The sequence below is a fragment of the Terrapene carolina genome, unplaced genomic scaffold (genome assembly GCF_002925995.2).
Source record: "Terrapene carolina triunguis isolate 2854851 unplaced genomic scaffold, T_m_triunguis-2.0 Scaffold210, whole genome shotgun sequence".
In the NCBI taxonomy this organism is placed as follows: Eukaryota; Metazoa; Chordata; order Testudines; family Emydidae; genus Terrapene; species Terrapene triunguis.
The window spans coordinates 12306974-12330702 of NW_020664561.1; the positions used below are offsets into that span (position 1 = coordinate 12306974).

Below are 23729 nucleotides of genomic sequence, written 5' to 3' on the forward strand. Positions count from 1 at the left end.
TCTCAATTCAGTACACAAGTGCAGATGTGCATACATGTTGAGATAGATATATAGGTAAATGTTATAATTCGTAAATACACTGCTTTTTATACATTGTTGTTGTACACCATCTGGGACATGGTTAATTGGCAGTGTACTACATACAGAAAAGAGAGCCTGCTCTTGGTACATGCACACACAAACATGTAATCAAATTTTGTACCAAGCTGTGTAGATGACTGGGAAGCTCTATTTTGTATGATGATCAGTGTGCGCAATATTTAATACAAACGGGGAGCTAACATCTAAATACCCTACAGTACAGCTGTTCCTACTTTGTTTTATGAGCCCAGATCATACACAGGAAATTTTCATTTTCTTTATATAAATTTTCCAGTTCACCTTTTAAGATTCTAATATAAACATTGTATGTACCATATTTTCCTGCAACTAGTTTTGCACCATTTCACAGTTGTCTTGTGCCCTGTTTTTACTGTTGGGTTTTGGCAGCTGGATTTATAATTGAATGCTTGCACAACCCAGTCCATGTTCAACAGGTGGAGAGAACCCTTTCCAAAATTCCTGGATGACTTTAAGGAAGCATGTCAGTCAAAGAAAGGGGGAGCGGGGGGGAAATCTACTGGGTCTTCTTTCAGGCACAATAGCCAGCTGCCCCTCTCTATTTTTAGAAGGGGTGTGCAAGGGTACTATGGAGTGGAAAACTTTCCACAGCCTGGGTGTTAAAAGCTGCAATAGTCAGCACAGTGTAAAATGAGATGGTGCTGCTTTATGTTTAGTCCTCCTCTCCCGGCCACTGCTTTCTAGCGCTTGGGCTGCACTGCTGCAATATATTCAATAATGCTGCCTAGTTCTGTTACCAGTTCATCAAAGCTGTATTGGAATTGAGTGCACTTGTTTCTTCCTTTCTCTGTTAGCCATGGCTGTTTCCAGGTAAAGGATTTACTTTGTCTCTAAAAGGCTAATAATTTTAGCAAATTTAATTGAAAAGAGCTTAATTTTCACAAGAGAATTTAAATTTCCTTAATTTATCAGCTATTATGCTGTCTCAGATTATTTATATTTTTACATGAAAGCTGACTCTGGAAGCATTATATCCTTTGATCATTTGATTTAAGATTTCGTGCAAGAGTTATAATTGAATTCCATTGTTACATAGAAAAGTCCTGACATTTTGAGAATGTGGGAATAATGTGGAAGCTGGGGCAGGGGGGATCTTGCTTTTTAATTTTCTATAATGACTGAAAATAAAGAAGCTAAATTTAGTGATTTTCATATTCAATGTAAATTCTAATGCACCCTATTTGTCTGGAGAACGAGGGAAGAGTGAGGAACTAAATTAACTGCTAATAAGTAAAATAAAATGCTAAGTTCAAAGACAATTTGAGGCAATATGTTACAGAAAGTGATGAATAGGTGAAGAGATCTGCCAGTCAAGTACTATTAAGCAATAGATTTAAGCAAACAGTAGGTAACTATATGGGATATAATATGAGTTAAGAGGTCTTGGTCTATGGCTAGAGCTGTTTAGCACTTTGGTAATACAAATAATAGTCACTTTGGTGCTTGGGCTACCTTTCTCAGGAGTCAGGAGGGAATTAATCACTGATCGTGCTCCTTTTCCCCACTAGAGATATCTGTTTTGTCTTTGTTGGCAGGGATTTTTTTCTCCTCTGGCAAAACAGATACATATAATTTTAAAATCTTTTAAATTTTAAGATAGAGATGTCAGTTGGTGTGAACATTTCAAACACCCTGAGGCCCATGCTATGCACTGAATGAGGCAGGGTCATATGGAAAATACAGTACACAATCATGTAATTAAAGACTATCATACTACGTATGCAGGAGGGAACAGAATGTTGAATGGGCAGCCTTTAATTCTTACACTTTCAAAGTACTGAGTGCTTGGCTTTGCAACCTTAATGTTCTTTTAACATAATGTTGGGGGTCTTTTGCATGTATTATTAGAGGCAGGGCTTGTGTCACTGCCTATTAAGGTTGCCCAACACGTCATCTTATAAGACCTTGGATTCCAGTTACTTATAACTTTGCTAAACATCAGCTGTTTGGGCTGAAATATTCCATGCTGGTTCTCGGTAGTGGGCTGAATTTGTTTGGAAAATTTCAGCCAATATGGTTCAGTTGCATCTCAGAGTGAGGCTAGGGAAAAATGTTTTGCCCATGTTAAAATATTCTGGTGAACTAAAAACACCCCCCCTCCCACACACACACACAACCCCTGAAAAGATTAGCATCCGCATGATGACTATAATTTATTCTGAGAATCAAGGATGCGTAACAAAGCAAAAAACTTTGGACTCATGCACCTTGGTCCTGATGTGTCAAGCAATAAAAATACCTATTGGAGTTACACATGAGATTATGCTGAATAGTATACTATTAACTTTTTAAAACTGAAAGTAAAACTCTTCTGAGATTTCTGCCTCTATGTTGATCAAGAATGGATTTGAAATGAGGAGGTCTCATTTTTCAAATTAGGTGACATACTGTTTCTTTAAGCAAGTAGCATGATGGAAGTGGATAAAGTTGTAGGTAGAAGCCCATAAATGAAGCAGGCATGTGCCCACATGCATGTACATATACAATTGGCTCTTTAGGAATAATGCTGTTTTTCCTTTTCTAATGACTTTCCTTCTTCAATGTTAGAAGAAAGTGACTGTTCCTGTAATACTTATCTGTGTTGCCTTGGGACAGGGGGCTGGACTAGATGACCACTTGAGGTCCCTTCCAGCCCTACATTTCTATGATTCTATAGCTGCATGACATCACATGCCTGCTTTTAAAATACAGTTCTCTTTTTATAATGTACCTATGAAGAGGGGGAGAAAAATCCTGCAAGGTACAGAAGTATTAGAGGTATTATAAAAATGATATCCTAAACATTTCCCCTTCCCTGCATTTTTAATGGAACTTAAGTTATTTCACTTTTAATAAACTTCAGTTTTCATTGTATTTATTTAAGCTGCTTGTTTGGTACATTTTTCACTTAGAATTAACTTTAAATTTCTTTAAACAAATTTAATTGAAATTTTTAAAAAAATGTGTAAACATCTGTACTCATACTTTTATACATTTTTTCCTGTTATTTGCCTAAACCTTATGTTCTGGGTCTCAGTGAGACAGTCACTTTAATTAGTCTTTTTTTAAATGAGTGGTTCTTATAAGAATGATTTTTTTTTTTTTAGTAGATACAAAAGTTGGAAAAATAACTCCCTGTTCTGAAGTAAGGAGGCAGGTTCAAAGATTTGGCATATGTAGACTTCCTGCAACCCCAGGTTTATTAACCCTGCACCATTTATTCAGGCGTCAGAAATAGATTGAGTTTCAGGCCAAATAGATGTTGGCTGCATTTAAGTGGTGGTGTAGCTCAGATTCTGTCTGTATAACATTTGGATGGGCCTTTACAGAGCAAATTGTTCTTTCACTCTGATAACCATTTATGTAAAAACTAGAGCTGGTGAAAAAGTGGTGGAGAAATTATAAACTAAATTTTGAAGTAACTTCTGTTCTGTGGGTTTTGAAAACAAATTTTCACTCATTCAAAAAATTGCACATCACTTTTGAAATGGAAAATATTTTAATAACTTAGTTTTTTAAATTTTTAATTTTTTGATTTTTCCTGGTTTCTTCCTTAGTTTGATTTTTGCACTGAAAAGGGAAGAGGAAAAAGGGGGAAATAAAACCATGGGGAATAATGCTAAATATTTTGTTCCATTTTTTTAAAAGAGTAAATCATAGTGGGAGGGGGGAAACAGGTTTAGGGTAATAGATCTAAAATAATGTCCTTATTTGAAAAACTGACTAGCCCTATACCACCCAAAGACCCCATCAAGATTTGTGTAAGAGCAGGAGTGTTACCTCTGATGCCATTGGTTGCAGTCCTCCCATTTGAGTTGTGCTAGGGGTGAGCTGCTGCCCTTACACAACAGTGTTGGCTGCATTTAAGTGGTGGTGTAGCTCAGATTCATTGATAGGGCCCTGCTGTGAAAAACATGTCATGGATGGTGAAATCTGGTCTTCCCTGTGAAATCTGTATAGTACAGGCAGGGGTGAAAGTAACTTAAAGGACTTACCGGTACGTCAGAGTCCTGAGCGGGGGCGGGGCCTCAACCAGAAGAGCCGGGGCCTTTCAAGATTTAAAGGCCCTGGGGCTCCGGCTGTGGCTGGGAGCCCCAGGGCCTTTAAATCACCCTGGAGCTACCAGCTGCAGAGGCGACAGGAGCACTGGGCCCTTTAAATCCCTGCCCGAGCCTGGCTGCCGGAGCTCCGGTGGGGATTTAAAGGGCCCGGGGCTCCCCACAGCGGCTGGAGCCCTGGGCCCTTTAAATCACTGCTGCGGAAGCCGGTCCAGTCCGGCACGGCGTACTGGCTCTTGCTGGTACGCCGTACCAGACCATACCGGCTTACTTTCACCTCTGAGTACAGGGTAAAAGTACACAAAAGACCATGATTTCACGTGGGAGACCAGCATTTCTCAAAGTGGGGATGCTCACCCAAAAGTGGGCTGTGGGGGAGGGGGGGTTGCAAGGTTATTGTAGGGGGTCACAATATTGCTACCCTTACTTCTGTGCTACCTTCAGAGCTGGGTGGCTGGAGAGTAGCAGCTGTTCAGCTCTGAAGACAGCATCCCGCCAGCATTACCACAGAAATAAGGGTGGCAATACCGTGACATCACCCCCCCTGCCCCCACCACACAACTGCTGTTTGGGTCAGGACCCCTACAGTTACAACACCATGACATTTCAGATTTTAAAATGTGAAGACTGTGAAATTGAACAAAATGGATTGTGAATTTGGTAAGGCCCTTTTCATTGATTTTAATGGAGGTTAGGAGCCTACACTACTTTTGTGGAGCTACTTTTGGATTCACTACCCCAAAACTTCCTTAACATAGTGTCTCGTTCCAAAACACTGAATACATCTAAACTTAAACTCCTGAAAACCAGCCATTCCAGGGTTAAGATACACACCACTCCAACTCTGCAATGGATGTCCTCCAGGTCTTAAACTCTGTGTCTCAAACCTTAGCTGTAGGGGTGCTCCCTAGCCCTACATTCCTTACAAACGGCAGGAGAAATATTTGGTTTCAGGTGCTGAGGTTCTATTCAAACCATTGCTACTCTTGGAGCACGTTTTGTGGGGAATCTTTCCTCTCCTTCACTGCTCAGCTGTTGTCCCTCCAAAGGGTAGCCCTGCCTTCTGTCAGATCTAAAGCTGAGGTGCCAGTGCCCGAGTATTACATCGCAGCTGAGGCAGGTGCACCCTGATGTATGCAGGAAGCTGTGCCACACCCAATATGGCCGAAGTATAGTTTGGGGCAGGAATTCTTAGGGGTGCCGCCATGTTTGGAAGGTCAGATATTAGGCCGTTCTCGCGAGGCGTGGCCGGCTGTTCCCGCCCTGCCCCGCGCCGCTGCCGCCGCTGCTCCGTGTCAGTCGTTGGCCGGTAATGGCGACCGGCGAGCTCCCCTGAGGTGACTGAGCCCGTGCCGGGCCCAGGGTGGGACGCAGCCGTCCGTGGAGGAGCAAAGCGAGGGGCTGCTGCTAACTCTACCGGGCCCCCAACCCCCACAGGATGCGTTGGGAGCTGCCCCGGGGGTGGGAGGCGGCGGCGACTCTCAGGTGAGGAGCCTGAAGGGGGAGAGCGGCTGGCAGCGGCCTGTCCTCCGTCCTCAGCCGGGCCCTGCCCTGCCTCCTGGCCGCCTCGGCTCCTGGCCTCCTGGGGAGAGGTGGAGCCCCGGGGGTGGGACGCCCTGGGGTCGGGCCCCGTGACTCGTCCCCAGCGCTGCCAGACCCACTGGACCTCCGCCCCCGGGTCTCCATAGCGCTGGGCAGCCCTGGCTCCGGGCCGTGCTGTCATTCCCTATTTAAAGAGACCTTCCCATAGGGCCATGCCCTGCACTAGCCAGCGGCCCTTTCTGCCGGGCTGATAATGCCGCCGTTAGTGAAGCCTGACCCAACTGCCCCGCTCAGCTGTGTCTAGGGGCTGGCTACTCCGCTTGGAAAATGAAACTGGGTTCGCCTCGATCACGGCTCTTCCTAGCCCACTTCTCTTTCTGCTTCCCGTGCTCGGGCATGACATCTGGGTGGTGAACGCTGTTGAATGTTCAGAGCCACTTTTCATTTTAAATGTATCTATTTTTAAAAGCCACACACACCCCTTGTGTTAACATTAGGCTTGTAAAACCTTGTTTTAAAATACCAAACGTAAATTTAGTGATGGATTGACTTTCATAGCCTTGTCCTCACTTGTCTACAAAAGTCTTGGAATGCTTTCTGTATGTACACCTTGCATCCACTCATAACACAGCAAGCATTTTACAAATTTTGGTTAAGCTATTTGTTTGTGGCCTGATCTTTACACAGATTTTGTACTGGTGTGACTGTCATTTTGGGTTGTGATACTTTTTTTTAAAAACTAATATCATTATACAAGTACAGTCCCTAATGTGGGTTTAGTTATACTGGTATAGCTTACTTCCGTTTCTGTGAGGGTATGTCTTCACTACCAGCGATAAAGCGCCGTGTAGTCGTAAAAAAGCCACCCCAACCAAGGGAGTAGCTACTGGTGCACTGTCTACACTACTACTTTACAGTGCTGAAACTTGCATCGCTCAGGATGGGATTTTTTTTCACACCCCTGAGTGGGAAAGTTTCAGTGCTGTAAAGTGGCACTGTAGACAAGGCCTAAGGAAATAAGTTATACTGGTATAATAACTGCATCCACAGTTGTGGCGGGGAATTATCCTACTGTAACTATACTAATATAATTAAAGCAGGTAAACTTTCTTGCGTAGACGAGCCCTGTAGTGCCTGGAAATATAGATTTTTATTTCAATGTGTGGTTGAATTTGTGCAGATCTACATCTAGACTGGTCAGTTTTACTTTCTGGTTCTCTTTCAGTTTACACCATAATGCAATACCTTTCATCTGAAAAATGGCTAAAAATTCTGCTGTCAGCAAAAATTCTGGGCAATCTGGGATAGATACTGTGCCTTAAGAGTCCCAGAATGTACTGGTGCATCCAACTTTGTAAGGCACACTGTATGTGGATTCAGTTAAATGTTTCTGTCAAACTGTGATATTGTGTGGACGCACTAACCTGTTATATGGGCAAGTGAGACAACTAGCTGCTTCATACAATCTTTGTCACTAAAACAGTTTCATTACTAAAATGATGTCGTTAATGGTGTGTCCACACTAACACAGTAAACTTTTTGGAGCAAAGAGAGATGCTATTAAAACAAAGGTATACTGTGTCTTTTGAATACAATTTAAATTTGTTTTAAGAATTCTCAAGAATGTTTGTTTGTCTCACGCCCATGAATCAGATTACTCACATGAATATGCCATTGATTTTAATGGGACCATTCTTGGCTCAAATGAAGCAATGTTTTTCAGCCCATGTTCTTAAGCCTAACTTTAAGCATCAGAATAGTACCAGTTGAAGTCAGTAGGACTACTAATGTACTTAAAATTAGACTTTGTCTACACTTTTATATTGGTATAGCCATGTCACTTAGAGGTGTGACTACTTTACCAACATATCTTGCCAGCTACTGTCAGTATAAGCCCTAGTATGGACGCAATTACACTAGTATAGCTTATATTGGTTTGAACTGACGTAAACTGTCCACGGTAGATGGGTTTTTGCCAGTTAACAGCATAGGCGCCGACTCCGTGGGTGCTCCGGGGCTGGAGCCCACTGGCAGCTCCCCGCCCCGCTCCAGGTCGCCTCCTCCCCTGAGTGCGCCTTCCCCGCTTCTCCCCCTAGCTCTCAGTGCTTGCCACCGCAAAACAGCTGTTTTCTCAAAAATTGTAGACCAGTGTTTTTTACGTTCATGTGTGGAATGAATTTTGTTGTGTGCATCAATATGGAGGTGATATGTGACATATCACCTTCATATTGGTGCATATAACAAAATTAATGTGGTGGGGGTGGCGCCGAGGGGTTCGGAGTGTAGGAGGGGGCTCAAGACTGGGGCAGAGGGTTGGGGTGCAGGGGGGGTGTGAGGGCTCTGGCTGGGGGTGTGGGGTTTGGGTGTGGGCTGCCCTGGGGCTGCGGTGGGAAAAAGGACTCTCCTCAGCCCTCTCTCTCCACAGCAGCTTGGGGCAGGAGGAGAGGTGCCTCTCCCTGGCTGCGAGCTCCGGTGTGCCTGGGCTGGGCCAAGGGAGGGGCTCCTCTCCCTCGGCCATGGCAAGTCCGGGGCAGATCCACCCTGGGGCCGGCGGGGAGGGGTGCCTCTCCCCTGGCCACGGCAGGTCCGTGTTGGGGCTGGCGGGGAGGGGTGCCTCTCCCCCGGCCACGGCAGGTCCGCGGTGGGGGAGAGGCCTCTCTCCCTACTGCAGTCCTGGGGCCTAATAGGCAGCCGCACGGCTTAGAGGGAATTTAGGTCTTCACTAGACCCACTAAATCGATCCCCACTGCAGCGATCGTAGCAAAATCTATCCATGGTAAGTGTAGACATGGCCTGACACCTGGCATACTTGTACCAGCATTGGGGTTTTAGGGCATTGCATTTAGCTGCCTCTCTGATCACACGGCAGTATTGCAGAATACGCAGTCTTGGTCAGCTAAACCGGACTTTTATTAGGTGGAAGGAAAAAGGAGAGAGACCTAATTGGGGGGATCTGTGGGGGACAAAGTCTCACATCCCAGATGATATTTGGGATTTAGCTGGAGCTAGCGATGTTATCTGGCTCACTCTCTGCCCCCGTCTGGTCAGTACATCTTTGAGGATCGGGATGAAGAAGTTCTGGGGGTCCCAGGAGACAGTAGGCGTGGCAGCCATGATGATAAAGCTCACTACAATGGTTGTTAGTAGAGAGCAGCTGCTTCTGCTAATTTTTCCAAAAAGTATTTTCTTTGTAAGGGAGTGTAGGGTGGAATAGACCATCTTCTCATTATTTTGTCCACCAATAGGTCCAATTTCAACACATTAATTTTTGGTTCATTCATTTCCGGTCCTCTTCATCTCTGGTTTACCAGTTATATTCTTAACACAGTCCTTGAATGGGATCAGTAAAGCCCTTTCTGTTTAAATTAATTCAGTCTTTCTTAAACAATTTTATATAACAGGACATTGTGACAATTTATGAACTTTCATTCATTGTTTATAGATGAGCTTACAATTAGGCTGTTATTACAACAACTCTTCCTCATTGGGTATGAATAAACAGTAATTTTTCTTTGAGGGTCTCTGTGTATTCCTTCACTTGGAACCCAGGCACTTGCTTGGCAAGGTTCTAGACTATCCTTACAGCTATTTCTGTTGGAGGCAGTGTGGGCTGTGCTTCGTAGTACTGAATGTTCAAAGCCCGAGGTTATAAGTTATTGACTCTGCACTTCCCTTTTCAGTTTCTACTTTCTTGTCATACTTGGCGGGTGTAGGAATATTAAGCTTGTGCCTGAATCAGACCACATCAAATGTTCCTCTTTACGCAACCTTTGGTAAATAATTTTAAGGTGTTTTAATTGTATTTAGCTGTGTGTGTCAGAGAGAGATAACTTAGCTTGTAGAACCACTGTGGTTCAGTGCTAGCTATTGCTAGGTGGTACTTTACCTGGGCCACCATACTTGAGTGAGTTATCCATAGCCTTTCTTTCTCCACCTTTTTGTTGGGATTGAATTGGAAAAAGAAAAGTAGTGGCATTCTCAGATACTTTGCCTACAAACCAAGCTCTGCAAACTTCAGGTGAAAAAATGAGACACCCGTTCATTATGCAGATCTTCCTTTGATGATCATTCCTCAGCTGATCAGTCTTTCTGATAGAGAATTTTTTTTTTAAATGAAACCTTAGATTCTGATGCACAGGATGGTAGACAACTCCCCCCCCCCCAAGTTTCAACTAGCTGAGCCACACTAAGCGAGCCAGTTTGAGCCTTAACTTTTTTCAAGGCTATGGGTATGTCTACACTACGGGATTACTCCGAATTTATAGAATTCGATTTTTGGCAACCGATTGTATAAAGTCGAGTGCATGCAGGCACACTAAGCACATTAATTCGGCGGTGTGTGTCCATGTACCAAGGCTAGCATCGACTTCCGGAGCATTGCACCGTGGGTAGCTATCCCATAGTTCCTGCAGTCTCCCCCGCCCATTGGAATTCTGGGTTGAGATCCCAATGCCTGATGGGGCAAAAAACATTGTCGCTGGTGGTTCTGGGTACAGCCTCATCTCTCCCTCCATGAAAGCAACGGCAGACAACCGTTTCACGCCTTTTTTCCTGGGTGAACACTGCAGACGCCATACCACGGCAAGCATGGAGCCCGCTCAGCTCAAGATAGCAGTCATGAACATTGTAAAAACCTTGCGCATTATCGTGCAGTTTATGCTGAACCAGAACCTGAAAAACCAGGGGAGGAGGAGGCTGCGACTGCAGCACGGTGATGAGAGTGATGAGGACATGGACACAGAATTCTCTCAAACCGCGGGCCCTGGCACTTTGGAGATCATGGTGTTAATGGGGCAGGTGCTAGCCATGGAACGCCGATTCTGGGCCCGGGAAACAAGCACAGACTGGTGGGACCGCATAGTGTTGCAGGTGTGGGACGATTCCCAGTGGCTGCGAAACTTTTGCATGCGTAAGGGCACTTTCATGGAACTTTGTGACTTGCTTTCCCCTGCCCTGAAGCACCAGAATACCAAGATGAGAGCAGCCCTCACAGCTGAGAAGCGAGTGGCGATAGCCCTGTGGAAGCTTGCAACGCCAGACAGCTACCGGTCAGTCGTGAATCAATTTGGAGTGGGCAAATCTACTGTGGGGGCTGCTGTGATGCAAGTAGCCAAAGCAATCACTGAGCTGCTGCTACCAAAGGTAGTGACTCTGGGAAATGTGCAGGTCATAGTGGATGGCTTTGCTGCAATGGGATTCCCTAACTGTGGTGGGGCGATAGATGGAACCCATATCCCTATCTCGGCACCGGAGCACCAGGGCAGCCAGTACATAAACCGCAAGGGGTACTTTTCAATGGTGCTGCAAGCCCTGGTGGATCACAAGGGACGTTTCACCAACATCAACGTGGGCTGGCCGGGAAGGGTTCATGACGCTCGCGTCTTCAGGAACACTAATCTGTTTAAACGGCTGCAGCAAGGAATTTACTTCCCAGACCAGAAAATAACCGTTGGGGATGTTGAAATGCCTATAGTTATCCTTGGGGACCCAGCCTACCCCTTAATGCCATCGCTCATGAAGCCATACACAGGCAGCCTGGACAGTAGTCAGGAGCTGTTCAACTACAGGCTGAGCAAGTGCAGAATGGTGGTAGAATGTGCATTTGGACGTTTAAAGGGTCCCTGGCGCACTTTACTGACTCGCTCAGACCTCAGCCAAACTAATATCCCCATTGTTATTGCTGCTTGCTGTGTTCTCCACTATCTCTGTGAGAGTAAGGGGGAGACCTTTTATGGCAGGGTGGGAGGCTGAGGCAAATCGCCTGGCTGCTGATTACGCGCAGCCAGACACCAGGGCGATTAGAAGAGCACACCAGGAAGCGCTGCGTATCAAAGAAGCTTTCAAAACCAGTTTCATGACTGGCCAGGCTACCGTGTGAAAGTTCTGTTTGTTTCTCCTTGATTGACTCATTCCCTGTAAGGAAACCACCCTCCCCCCTTCAATCACAGCTTGCTTTCAAAGGAAATAAAGACACTATTGTTTAAAAATCATGTATTCTTTATTAATTGATTATAAACATAGGGAGAGAACTGACAAGGTAGCCCGGGTGGGGTTTGGGAGGAGGATAGGAGGGAAGGAAAAGGACACTTCAAAAGTTCAAAATAATGACAGCCTTTTGCTTGGGCTGTCCACTGGGGTGGAGTGGGCGGGTGCATGGAGCCTTCCACCCCGCGTTCTTACACATCTGCGTGAGGAGGCTATGGAACATGGTGATGGGGGAGGGCGGTTATACAGGGGCTGCAGCGGCACTCTGTGATCCTGCTGCCATTCCTGAAGCTCCACCAGATGCCGGAGCATATCTGTTTGCTCACGCAGCAGCCCCAGCGTTGCATCCCGCCACCTCTCCTCTCGAGCGTCTTTCCTCTTTTCATGTTGGTCCTTCATGTCCTCACGTTGGTCCCTCCTGTCCTCATGTTCACTGGCATCTTTCCTGTACTTTGATACCGTGTCCTTCCACACATTCAGATGAGCTCTTTCATTGCGGGTCGATTCCATGATTTCAGAGAATATTTCGTCTCGTGTCCGTTTTTTTCGCCGCCTTATCTGAGATAGCCTTCGGGACGGAGGAGGGAGGCTTGAAAAATTTGCAGCTGCAGGAGGGAGGGATAAAAGGGAGAGAAGTATTTAAAAAGATACATTTTACAGGACAATGCTTATACTCTTTCACGATGAACAACACTATTCACATTACATAGCACATGTGATTTTGGTACAAGGTCGCATTTTGCATCTTAATATTGAGTGCCTGCGGCTTTGGTATTAAAGATCACAGACGCAGGTCCGGGCAACAGAATTCGGCTTGCATGCGGCCATGGTAAGCCATTGTCTTTCGGCTTCTGCAGCCTTCATAAAAGCAGCGCCCTCCTTTCCCACATACCAAGCAAAGCCCGTTGAGTGGTGCGGTTTTCCTGTTAACGTGCAGCAGCAGAAACCAAACTAACCTCCCCCTTCCAATTCTCTGGGATGATCGCTTTACCCCTCCCCCCACTGCGTGGCTGGTATCAGGGAAGATCCCTGCTAGTCAAACGCGAAAAGCTCAGCGCCAATTATTTCTCCCCCCGCCCGCTTGGCTAACTGCAGGGAAGGATTTCTTTTCAGCCACAGGCAAACAGTCTAGTAGGAACGGCCACCTCTGTCCCCTTAATTAAATTCCCGTATTTCAACTAAGTTACCATGAACGATATCACTCTCCTGAGGATAACACAGCAAGATAAAGAACGGATGTTGCTTGAATGCCAGCAAACACCGGGACCATACGCTGCCAGGCTTTGTCATGCAATGATACCAGATTACTTGCTACTAGCATGGCGTGGTCAAGTGTCCTACCATGGAGGACGGAATAAGGCTGCAGTGCCCAGAAACCTTCTGTAAAGGCTTTTGGAGTACCTCCAGGAGAGCTTCATGGAGATGTCCCTGGAGGATTTCCGCTCCATCCCCAGACACGTTAACAGACTTTTCCAGTAGCTGTACTGGCCGTGAATGCATCCCAAGTCCTCAGGGCAAATTAATCATTAAAAAACTATTGCTTTTAAACCATGTTTTATATTTACAAAGGTACAGTCACCAGAGGTCCCTTCCATGGCTTCAGGGTCTGGGATAATGCCTTGGGAGGGTACTTCAGTCAGGCTGAGAAAAAGATCCTGGCTGTTGGGGAGAACGGAGTGCTGTGTGCTCTCCGCAAGCTCGTCTTCCTCCTCCTCTGCAGAATCCTCAGGCATGGCTGAGATTACCCCCTCCTCGGAATCCATGGTCAGGGGTGGGGTAGTGGTGGCGGCCCCCCCCAGAATTGCATGCAGCTCAGCGTAGAAGTGGCATGTCTGCGGCTCTGACCCAGACCTTCCGTTTGCTTCTTTGATTTTCTGGTAGGCTTGTCTGAGCTCCTTAACTTTCACGCGGCACTGTAGTGAGTCCCTATTGTGGCCTCTCTCCATCATGCCCTTGGAGATTTTTTCAAATGTTTTGGCATTTCGTCTTTTGGAACGTAGTTCTGCTAGCATGGAATCCTCTCCCCATATAGCGAGCAGATCCAGTACCTCCCGTACGGTCCATGTTGGTGCTCTTTTTCGATTTTCGGACTGCATGGTTACCTGTGCTGATGAGCTCTGCTTGATCACCTGTGCTCTCCATGCTGGGCAAACAGGAAATGAAATTCAAAAGTTCGCGGGGCTTTTCCTGTCTACCTGGCCAGTGCATCCGAGTTCAGATTGCTGTCCAGAGCGGTCACAATGGTGCACTGTGGGATAGCTCCCGGAGGCCGATACCGTTGAATTGCGGCCACACTAACCCTAATTCGAAATGGCAATGTCGATTTTTGGCGCTACTCCCCTCGTCGGGGAGGAGTACAGAAATCGATTTTAAGAGCCCTTTATGTCGAAGTAAATGGCTTCATTGTGTGGACGGGTGCAGGGTTAATTTGATTTAACGCTGCTAAATTCGACCTAAACTCATAGTGTAGACCAGGCCTATTGTCAGAGAAGGCATGTTGCCTGTGTGAATTTTCCCTCAACTAAGCTATCTCTGGTTGGTGAGGGACTCAGTAATTCGGATGAAGTCTACTTAGCTTGGCTTTCTTGCTTCTTCTCATCCTTTGTTATTTTGGTCTCTCGTAGATTTTAAGACCAGAAGGGGCCATCAAGATTGTCTAGTCCAGGGGTTCTCAAACTGGGGGTTGTGACCCCTCAAGGGGTCACAAGGTTATTACATGGGGAGTCACAAGCTGTCAGCCTCCACCCTCAAGCCCTGCTTTGCCTCCAGCATTTACAATAGTGTTAAATACAAAAAAAGTGTTTTTAATTTATAAGGGGGGGGGGTCACACTCATAGGTTTGCTGTGTGAAAGGGGTCACCAATACAAAAGTTTGAGGAAAAACTTGTCTTGTCTGACCTCCTGCACGTTGCAGGCCACAGAACCTCACTCACCCAGTCCTGTAATAGATCCCGTAACCTCTTGCTGAGGTTGTTCTCCATGTCCACTGAAGCTAGGACAAGAATTAATGGGCTTAAACTGCAGCAAGGGAGATTTAGGTTAGATCAGTGATACTCAGATTGAGGCTCGTGAGAGCCACAAGTGGCTCTTTAATGTGTCTCTTGTGACTCTTTAGGAAATACTATGCAGATTTTATGCAGATCCTGTTGTTTCTGTGCTGGTGGCAGCTGAGGCAATGATAATGGTTTAGAGGTATGGAAGACTTCCATATGAAGAGAGCTGAAAAGTATTAGGAATTTTAGCGTGGAGAGGAATAAGAGGTTGCATGAATAGTATATAGAGCAGGGGCCGGCAGCCTTTCAGAAGTGGTGTGCTGAGTCTTCATTTATTCACTCTAATTTAAGGTTTCACGTGCCAGTAATACATTTTAACGTTTTTAGAAGGTATGTTTCTATTAAGTCTATAATATATAACTAAACTATTGTTGTATGTAAAGTAAATAAGGTTTTTAAAATGTTTAAGAAGCTTCATTTAAAATTAAATTAAAATGCAGAGCCCCCCGGACCGGTGGCCAGGAACCGGGCAGTGTGAGTGCCATTGAAAATCAGCTTGCATGCTGCCTTCGGCACGCATGCCATAGGTTGCCTACCCCTGATATAGAGGTTGGTTAGGAGCTCCTGCTTCTCATAATACAAGAGCAGGGGACATACATTACCTTTTGTTTTTAATGTAAGTGATAAAAGGAAGCACTTTTTTTTACTCTGGATACAGCTAACATGTGGAACTCTCTGCTTAAATACATGATTGAGGTAAAGAGCTTAGCAGAATTCCAGGACCTTATGCTTATTACATAGTTGTCCATTAGGAGGTTTTACATCTTCTTGGAAACATGTTACTTGCTACTGGCAGAGACAGGCTACTGTGCTAAATGGACCAGTGGTCTTATCTGTTATGTCATTCTGAATTCTTAGTTAGAAGAAGGTTTATGAAAAGTGCCTGCCACAGAAAAAAAATTAAGAGAATTGGGCTATCCATAAACATGTTGATTATATAAAGAGCTTCCAAAGATTTGCTGCTGTTTGGGCTTTTTGTGATGTCTTACAACATTACATTAATTTTTGAGAAACACAAGAATAAAAGATGTACTTTTAAACTGGTTTGGTTCAGTTAAATATCTACACTTGGGTCATTAACAGTAGTGCATAATATAACACAATTAAAATGTGACTTCAAGAATTTAGATTGTACATCTCTCTAATAAGTAGCACAGTAACTTAGGATTTAAAAGCAATTTCTCTAATATTAACAGGTTTACGGCTAAATAGGTGGTGACCCTTTAAATGGGCTGTTTGTTCTACCTTTGATGAGCACATATTTCAGTGGGTTTTTCAGAGAGTAGCTGTATCCTCAGACTTTTCTGGTAAGTGTTCCTTCCTGCCTTTTAAACCCTGTTCTTTCAGACTACCACCTTAGTTTATAGGTTAAGTGTTTGACTAGAATTTTGAAGGAAATTTTGTTTGTCATTGGTTATAACAACTTAAGAAATTGACCAGCAAGGGAGCCAGCCACCTTCCCACTTAGCCAATACTGACTTGATTTTCAGTAAGTTTTTAGATGTGAATTTGTGTGTGTGAAAATGTGTATTTATTTTGCTTTTGCAGTAATTGATATTTATATGCAAATCCTTAATTGCATACCCACATGGCTAGAGTGGTGCGATTTTATCGTGTGTGCATGTGTAAATTGTGGATTTGCTTGTGCATCTGATAAAGTGTGCACAAAATAGGTTGTGGTGTTTGGCACACTTTTGCTTATGTACATATGTACTGAAAATGAGTCCCAATTTTCCAAGTTAAATTCAATCCTTAGTTTAAGTTTTGTGCATTTGGGTAAATACTGATGGATCTAAAGCCAGTTGAATATAAAGAATTTCCTGTTGTCTTTCCTCAGCAGTCACTTCAGAATGTTATTTTTAGAATGCATATTTTTCTGATATTACTGAAATTTTGAGATAACTGGTTGTTATGTTGATATATAAAAGTACACCTCTACCTCGATATAACGCTGTCCTTGGGAGCCAAAAAATCTTACCGTGTTATAGGTGAAACCGCGTTATATTGAACTTGCTTTGATCCACCGGAGTGCGCAGCCCCGCTCCCGCCCCAGAGCACTGCTTTACCGCGTTATATCCGAATTCGTGTTATATCGGGGTAGAGGTGTATATACAAATGAAGTTTGAGCTGTTTGTATGTAAAGCTATTTTATGAACTGTCCTTTCCAAATCATTGTTCATGTCAATAAATATAAGAGTTCAATTGACACTGTCATGGGTGGTAAGCTTAAAAATAGACATACCAGCTATGTTATGGTTTGCAGGCATATAGATGCGATGTTATACTTCTTTCTACCTGTCTTTGTCATGTTGAGCAGGCAGGGTGTTGAACTACACAAGAGGGTAGGGTTAGGTTCTCTGCCTGTATTATATGAGTTGAAACAATGGAAAGATGTCATGATGTCTCTCTCCATGGACCAAAACAAAATGCAGTGTGCGTCAACATCATTGTAAATAGGGCTTGAAAAGCCATTAATGTTTTTCAGGCCCTTATGGTCAAATGGGAAATGATGCAGTATTGTCTTTCTGAATCTGTAGACTGCTCCAGTATTCCCGATCCCCTCATATCTTTCTCAAACAGCAACAGCATGAGATTAACAAGACTGGCTAGTTGCACTGCTGTTCAGATCTCTGTGTGCAGAAATGAAACTGACAAGAATCATATACAGTAGAACCGCAGAGTTACGAACACCTCGGGAATGGAGGTTGTTCATAACACTGAACAAAACATTATGGTTGTTCTTTCAAAAGTTTACAACTGAACATTGACTTAATATACCTTTTGAAACTTCACTATGCGAAGAAAAATGCTGCTTTTAACCATCTTAATTGAAATGAAACTAGTGTAGAAACAGTTTCCTTACCTTGTCAAATCTTTTTTTAAACTTTCCCTTTATTTTTTAGTAGTTATATAGTTTTATATATATATATATATATATATATATATAGTTTTATTTATTGGTCTCTGCTGCTGCCTGATTGCATACTTCCAGTTCTAAATGAGGTGTGTGGTTGACTGGTCAGTTCATAACTTTGAGGTTCTACTGTAATTGAATAGCAGAGGCAGGCAGTGGAGCTATTCACAAGGTGGAGTAGAGCAGAGCGTACCATGCCCCTGTTTGTAGAAGCTAGGAGCTGGGGAGAAGTTGAGTAGCAATTGGGATGCTGAGGTAGTAGACCTTTATACTCCTGTTGTGGCTGTGTTCTTAACCAGTAGTGATTGTCTGCAGTGGAAGACTGCAAGAAGTTCAGAAATTTAAGACAGTGTCAACTGTATATTTACAGTTTTGTTCTTTTGTATTGCCTTGGTTCAGCTCAATCCACTTGACTTTTTGCTCTGGATGCAAGTTGCAAGCAACAACTTTGAAGAATATTTTTTAAATTCTCTATTAAAAGCTTTGGGAACACATAGAGTTCAACATTACACTGCATTGTTACAGAGTAGTGAAATATAGAATGTAAAACATTTGGTGTTTGTACAGCACCTACCACAGTTGGGTCCTGGTCCATAACTAGGTGCTACTATGGCTGGTCCACAACTGGGGCTGATAGGTGATTAATAAACTCAGTTAATTACACAGAACTTTTTATTTTATCTCCTCTCTTTATTAAGAAAATGTGCATTGGCTAGAAGTACTTTTTGGCCATAATTACTGTCCAGTAGCTTCCAGTATGTTGCTGTTTGGGCTAAGATCTTGGGATGGATGCACCCAAACTCTCAAAATTGCCTTCGTGAAAGGATGGAAGGTTCTTTTCATAAACATTTGCTTTCCACTTTTCTAATATAGCAGTTTTCAGCTGGTTCATGTCTCTTCGTCACTGGATGAAATTTCTAATATAGGGCAACATTGTGCCTTGCAGCCTGAATCATTTGATACCGAAAGCAGCTGTTCGGCATGAATGGTTTCCCCAGTCTCCATTCCAGAAGCAGAGTTCTGGAACTTAGCTTGCCTGATTCTTGTGACTCTTGATATTAAATTTAGTGCTCTCTAGAACAGTAGTCACCAACTGGTAAATCGTGATCAACTGGTTGATCGTGGAGCCTCTGTCAGTCGATCTCGGACACAGTCTAGGGTTGTCAACCTTCCTGCAGCTAAACCGGGAGATTGGCCACTAACAGTCCAGCGACGCAGCAGGGCTAGCCTGCCCTGGTCCTGTGCCGCTCCCAGAAGCGACTGGCATATCCAGCAGTGGCTCCTGGGGGTTGGGGGGTCTCTGCGCACTGCCCTTGCCTGTAGGCACCGCCCCCGCAGCTCCCATTGGCTACCTGCACCCCAACCCGCTGCCCGAGCCCTGAGCCCCCTCCCAGAGCCAGCACCCTGCACCCCCACCTTGTGCCCCAGCCCTGACCCCCCTCCTGCACCCAAACTCCCTCCCAGAGCCTGCACCCTGAACCCCCTCCTGTACCCCAACTCCCTGCCCCATGCTCTGAACTCCTCGTCCCCAGCCCAGAGCCTGCACCCACTCCCGCACTCCAACCCCCTGTCCTAGCCCGGTGAAAGTGAGTGAGGGTGTGGGAGAGCCAGCGACAGAGGAAGGGGGGATGGAGTGAGCAGGGCGGGGCCTCGGAGAAGGGGCGGGGCAGAGGCGGGGCCTTGGAGCGGGGGCAAGGGTGTTTGGGTTTGTGTGATTACTGTTGTTTCTACATTTTCTTTGAGGTAGATCCTGGGTTGCACTTACATTCAAAAAGTGGTCTTGTGCTTAAAAAGTTTGGAGACCTCTGCTCTAGAATTTCTGCAGTGCTTATATTTCTACACTGTTACACGCTCCACTAACGTGTATGTTCCCTCTTTCACCTATTGCCTTTCCAGCACTTAGGTTAAAGCAGACATACCTAGCTTTCTCTAAAGCAAGGGGTATCTAAAGGTCTGGGCCACTAGAGCAGCTTGATGAACTACTCCTTTCTTACAACTTTTGGGGGGCATTGAGACAAATTCTATAGGGTAAGTTACATGTGGTGTAGTTGTAGCCATGTTGGTCCCAGGATATTAGAGAGACAAGGTGGGTGAGGTAGTATCTTTTATTGGACCAACTTCTGTTTGTGATAAAGACAAGCTTTTGAGCCACACAGAGCTCTTCTTTGGGTCTTGTAAAAGTTCTCCAAGTGTCACAGCTAAGTGCAAGGTGGAACAGATTGTTTGGCACGAGCTAAATAAATCCAGTGTGTCTGTTCAGTCCATAATTTTTAATGTCTAGCAAAGTTATGAATTTAAGCTCCCAGGTTTGTCTTTTGAAAGTGTTGTGCAGGTTTCCTTTGAGGATGAGGACTCATAGGTCAGACAGAATGATCGTCTTGTGAAAAGTGTTCACTCAGGTCATAGGGCGTTCTTGTCTTTTATCATTTTTCTATGTGAGTTCATTGAAGAGCATAGTGATTGTCTGGTTTCATCCACACAGTTGTTATTTAGGCATTTAGTTAACTTTATGTGGTATACCACATATTGTGACAGGCATGTGTAGTTACTCATGCGGCTCAAGTGGTAGCAGTCGAAGTTGGAGATCTGAGAGTCCAGGTTTCAAATTTTGCCATTGACCCTTTGGGATGTCCTTGTAGTGGTACATGATAGATTTACCATTCACAGAAAATACTGGAGGTGACCTATTGGCTAGCGAAGTGGGGTAAATTAGAAGGTTTTGGTTTCATGGAGCATTGGGCCACCTTTTATGGGAAGAGGAGCCCTGTATAGTTGGGTGGCCTTCATCTCAACAGTAGAGGAACAAGTCCTGTGAGTAACAGAGGATTTTGGGAAGTGATGGAGGAAGAGCCTTTCATTCAGAACTGCTGGGCTCCACAACAGGAGGAGAAGGTTGGTGTCTGGGGGTATGGGGTAGAGGAGAGAGAGAACTAGTTTTCTCATCCCAACCCTTCAGTCATTGATGAAGAGCAGGATGGATTTTTCGTGTAGTGACCTGCCTGCTGGATAATTTAAGGGTTGACTTCAGTTATTCTGAAGGGCACTAAGAATAGCTCTTATAACTTCCAATATAAATCTTGGTCACATTTTAATGTTCATCTTCTAATTTTGCCTTTTCATCCTCCATAACAAGAATTCCCTCAAAACCTTGTGGTGATTGTTGAGCTATTGGTAGAATATATTTAAGTTCATGGGCTTTGAGGGAAAAAGAGGTGCTGACTAATGAGAAATCTTGTTGACTGTGGAGGCTTCTTTTCAGGACTCTTAAAACACAGTCCTCTTAAAATCACTTTATTCCTTTGTACTGCTCTTTTTTCAAAGCACTTTCCTTTTAAATACTCCCACTCCCAGTTTAAATTTGCTTTTTAAAGAAAATTTGCATGTATTATGTAACCACTTTTTGCATGTTACTTATTTTTTCTAAGAGATCATCGATCCATACTATTGAGTTGTTTTTTCCTTCTTTTTCAGGCAACAATAACCAGTAGTATTGAAGGAATTTGGATGTGTTCCTTGGCCTTAGAACATGCATGATAGACTTCAATGGGAATTTTACCATTGATTTCACTGAGAGCAAGATTGGGGCCTTGGTCTATTTCCTGCTTCCAGTGTTGTGCTCTGCAGTCTAGCCTGCCTCTACAGAAAGTAGTCTTTCTCACTTCAAACTGGAGTAATTTTCTCACAGAAAGGTCTGTCTTACTCGTTCATAAGCTGAATTTTTTTAGTAAAAAAGGGAAGCACCAGAGAAGGGGGTCGGCTTATGAACAGATATAGAGAGGGAGAGGTGGGACACAGTCCCTCCCCACCACAGAGGGAGCAAGGAGAGGCAGCACAGCCAGTAGAGACAGAAGAGAAGAGGTGGGGCCAGAGTCTCTCTGCTTCTGGCCACGCTGCTCTCCCCCCAGCCTCCGAAGCAGCTGCAGCTGCGGGGCTGGCAGGCTGCAGCCATGCTGCTCGGCCCCGCCCCCCGGAGCAGGCTGCGGCCGCGCCGCCCGGGCTGGCCCGCCGGAGCAGGCTGTGGCCGCGCCGCCCGGGCTGGCCCTCTCCAGATAAGGTGGGAAGGGATGGGATGGGGAGAGTGTGGGGGTCCCAGGCGAGGGGTGGGGTCATGTGGGGGGTGGTCACAGGGGTTACTCCTCTGACTCCCAGCTTCTCCCCCCCAAAAATCTTTTCCCACCAGTTGCTGTCCCGGCCTGTCAGGGTAAGCAGCTGGCATGCCGGGACACTTTGTTTACTTAGGTTTACCTCCGCGCCTGCAGATGATCGAGGTAAACAAACCATCTCGGCCCACCAGCGGCTTATCCTGATGGTCCGGGAGCCAAAGTTTGGTGACCCTTGAATTATAGGGTCAGCTTATGAACGGGTTATAAAAATTTTCCATTTTTACTTATCCATCTTGGGGGGGTCGGCTTATAAACGAACCAGCTTATGATCGAGTATATACGGTATATATCCTTCTGAAGACAGCTATTTAAAAATTTGTTTTCACTGCTCTATGGAAGTGGGTCTACATGGGGGTCTGCTTCACACCGAAGTGACAGGAAGAGCAATTTCAGATACTAAGATACTACTACAATAATGTGGGCTATATAAATCCATAGATTGGCTTCAGGACAGAGGTTCCTCAACCTGAGGAATTTCTGGGGCCCTTAGTGTCAGATGACCCAGAATGGCAGGATGATTACAGGTCTTTAACCTTCAAAGTTTGTTCCTCTGTCAACTTTAATCTTGGTTTTACTCTACCCAAAGCTCATTAATAGGGTGACCAGATCGCAAGAGTGAAATATCAGGACACATTGGGCGAGCGGGGGCAGGTAGAGGTTGACAACGACAGACACAGGTGCACAGAGCCATGAGAGGGGCCCCTAGGAAACTGCAAGAGGGGTTTTACGGCCCCTGCTGCAGCCCGCAGCACAAGCCACAGGGCAAGGACACCTATTGAATTCAATGAGAATTTTGCATGTGAATTGATGTACCTAGTTCTGAGATTATAAAGCCAGAAGGGATCCGGTGATCACCTGGTCTCACGACCTATATAGCACAGACAAAGAACTTTCCCAAAATAATTCCTAGAGGATAGCTTTTAGAAAAAGCTTTTAGAAAAACACCATGACCCTTAGTATATTGTTAATCGTTAATTACTCTCACCATTGAAAAGGTATGCCTTATATCCAGTCTGAATTTGTCTAGCTGCAACTTCCAACCATTGGCTCATGCTCTACCGTTCTCTGCTAGACTGAAGTACCCATTATTAACTATTTGTTCCCCATGTAGATACTTACAGTCTATAACCAAGTCACTTCTTAACCTTCTTTTTGTTAAGCCAAATAGATTGAGGTCCTTGAGTCGATCACTATAAGGCATGTTTTATAATCCTTTAATCAGTCTTGTGACTCTTCTCTGAACACTCTCCAATTTATCAATATCCTTCTTAAATTGTGCATACCAGGACTGGACACAGTATTCCAGCAGTGCTTGCACCAGTGCCAAATACAGAGATAAAATAACCTCTCTACTCCTGCTTGAGAGTCCCCTATTTAGGCATCTGGTCACCCTATTTCTGTATGCATTTCCCCAGGTTTTTTTGCAAAAATCAAAACTGAACTGCCCCAGAAATTCTGTCATGTGGAATCATCGTGAAACTTGCATGGCTCCAACCCTGCCGATGAACCTTTAGATCCACTGCACAGACTTCTGCCACTTGAGCTAATGGAGTAAGTGATGGCAGAGGCAGTAGGTTGTCATCCTATATGTGATAGATCAGCTCTATAGGGGGATGAGACACTTTTTTTGCCACTGGGTTTCACAGATATCTGCTGACAGAAGAGGAACTGTGAAACTCAGGAATCCTGGGTCTATTCCAGGCTCCTGAACGGAGTGGTCTCTAGTAGTCAAAGACCCTTCTTCCCCGTCCCCTCCAGTCTATGTCTATCCTATTGTTGTCTAACCCGCCCCAGCTCCTCATCTGATTTCAACTGCCCCCCACTACTGCTTTGGATTCCTTGTCCCAGTTTCCTGGTCCTGTCTCAGTCTCCTCTCTCCCCGCCCCCATCCCTCAGATGGGATGTTCGTTCCAGA

General features: G+C 44.8%; 1 protein-coding gene across 1 annotated transcript in view; it reads left to right on the forward strand.

Annotated features, from left to right (window-relative positions):
* The first annotated feature begins 5437 nt into the window (after nt 1-5437).
* LOC112105858 (centrosome-associated protein 350-like) overlaps nt 5438-23729 on the forward strand; it is a 160742-nt gene continuing 142450 nt past the window's right edge. Inside the window, exon 1 of the mRNA XM_026655416.1 lies at nt 5438-5642. The gene's annotated coding sequence lies outside the window, so the exon portion shown is untranslated. The remainder of the gene's footprint in view (nt 5643-23729) is intronic.